Source organism: Octopus sinensis, unplaced genomic scaffold (genome assembly GCF_006345805.1).
Source record: "Octopus sinensis unplaced genomic scaffold, ASM634580v1 Contig17164, whole genome shotgun sequence".
Lineage (NCBI taxonomy): Eukaryota > Metazoa > Mollusca > Cephalopoda > Octopoda > Octopodidae > Octopus > Octopus sinensis.
The window spans coordinates 40,001-42,500 of NW_021834848.1; the positions used below are offsets into that span (position 1 = coordinate 40,001).

At 38.3% G+C, this 2,500-nt stretch overlaps 1 protein-coding gene across 1 annotated transcript in view; it reads right to left on the reverse strand.

The window, feature by feature from the left end:
- The window catches only part of LOC115231020 (cell wall integrity protein scw1), a 37,772-nt gene that overhangs the window by 33,113 nt on the left and 2,159 nt on the right, over positions 1 to 2,500 (reverse strand). Inside the window, exons 2-3 of the mRNA XM_029801117.2 lie at positions 2,160 to 2,162; positions 1,394 to 1,405 (exon numbers count right to left, since the gene is read on the reverse strand). The gene's annotated coding sequence lies outside the window, so the exon portion shown is untranslated. The remainder of the gene's footprint in view (positions 1 to 1,393; positions 1,406 to 2,159; positions 2,163 to 2,500) is intronic.

Consider the following 2,500-nt stretch of genomic DNA (forward strand, 5'->3'; position numbering starts at 1 on the left):
TTAAAATTGTGAAGCAAACTTATTTCTATTTTCAATAATGAAAAAATTTTTTATTATTATCAAAAAAAAAAGAAATCTGGGGACAGTGCAGTCTGAGGACATGTACTGAGAGTGATAGAAATGAAATATCCAGTCAACATCATGGATTTTGGAATGATCTCTAGTGATGGCGACGTTATGCCTCTATTCACCTTCCCACATGGCCCCAGACTCAACACGGAGGCCTACATCAAAAGCCTGGGGGAGGTAGTGCTGCCCTGGGTGAAGAGGATGACTGCTGGAATATCCTATATCTGGCAACAGGACTCTGCACTATGTCACACAAGCAGGAGAACCCCAGCTGTGGCTGTCACCTCTAACATCTGGCCAATAACTCTGCACACTGCAACCTTCTTGATTATTATGTGTGGGGAGCAGTTGAGTGAGAGATCAACAAAATTCTTGTAACACCAAAAGATGAACTGAAGGCAAGGGTTATGGTAGCATTGTTTCAGCTTCAAAGCTGCAATTAAGCTGAGGCACCATCATTGACTGTGCTACACCATTATTTGAAACCTCCTCTGATATGTGGCATTTGGGGAATGAGGGAGTTTGATGCCGCTGCCCTCATCTGTGTTTCTTGCCATGAGGTAGGCTCATCTGGAACCTTTGACATGAGATCCAGTTTTGTTTTGAAGACATCCACATCCACACCATGCTGGTCGTTCAGGCATTTTGAAAAAATATTGAAGAGCTATGGGCCCTTTGAAACCCAAGCTGTTGCAGTATCTGGTCCTGAATTTTGATGAAGATGCTGGGATCTTTAGCACTATGGTGTGGCACTTTTCTGCTGTTTGGTACCTTCCAGGATTTTCCAGATGTATATCACTGCATATCTTATATATGCATATATATAATATATATATATATATATATATATTATATATATAAAAATACACACATAATATATATATGTGTATATATATATAGATATGTATATAAAATACACCTATTATGTATATATACAAAATACATACATTTTGTATGTATGCATGTATATATATATATATATACATACACAATATATACATTATGTATATATTCTCAAAAATGCATGCATACAAATATTTGTACATATTCAATATTTATACATATAAATACATTAATGTATGTACATATATATATGTGTGTGTGTGTGTGTGTGTGTGTGTGTATCTCTCTCTCTCTATATATATATATGTATGTATCACTGTTCCAGAACTTATCTCTTCTGGTTCAATTCTTCACACTATTATATCCAATGTAACCACACTCCAAATCTCCACCATCTGCTTCACAAACCAGACAATCTAGTCTTATTGTCTCTGTAACTGTCTCATGGAATTTATGCCATCATACTATGACAGACTATTATTAACTCTTGTTGCTGCCTTACCCTCACACCTTAAATACACCAACCATGTCCTAGATTTCATTAACCTGTTCTCTCTTTTTTTTGTGGAGAGTCTAAACTTCTTTTCACTATAGACTCAAATCCCTGTACACCACTATCATATCTGATAACGATGGCCTACTAGCCCTTAAACACTACTACATGCCTTCACCTGGCTGAGATCATCCTAATCCTTAACTGCTTATCCTTTTCTTGAGAATTTTAACAAGAAGTCAGTAATGTCACAATAGGAACTAAGATAAGACCCAATTATGTGAACTTCTTTGAAGGCCATACTAAAGAGAAAATCTTTGCTTGGTTCCTCAGACCCAACTAAGATCTGTATGGTCACTATGAGGACAACAGACAATAGCAAAACAACATTTTTGTTAATGCCCTTCACCATGCCTGGGAATTTACTTCCGTTGTATTTGACGCTTTTGTTAGTTTTCTCCATCACCATAAACGATATTCACCTCTCCACCTCTGTCCACTACAAACCTCCTGACTCTCATTTTTATCTCCACTACTCTCCTTCAAGTCCCAAACATTTTAAATTTGTCTTTCTCTCAATCACCTCTCCATTACCACCTCTGCAACACTGATTAGATTTCAAATCCCAATGCCAAAGAAAGCAAGAATTTTCACTGAACCAAGGGTACCCTTGATCAGTTGTGGACCCTGCACTCTACCAGACTCAGGCCATCAACTGCACAACCACTCTCCTACCATCTTTATGCATCTCTACAGACTCGGTTCCACTTGTCTCTCCCCTCATTGAAGAATAAATTCATCCACAGCTTCTCTATTCTGTTTTCTAGCCTCACAACCATTCCAGTCTTTCTCTGCACCACCTCTCCTCAACTTTAAACATGATAAGCCCCATAGCACCTGGCTCCACACAACCAGGCAGTTTTAAATGCACTTTCTGATGATGCAACACCTGCCCCTAACTTCACCATACTACTACCATCACTGGACCTAAGGCACAATGTCATGTTACACAGAACTTCTGCTACACATCGTTTAATCTGATAGATTTCCTTTCATGCAAACTTTGCTGCATCCTTTACGTAGGGGAAACAAACT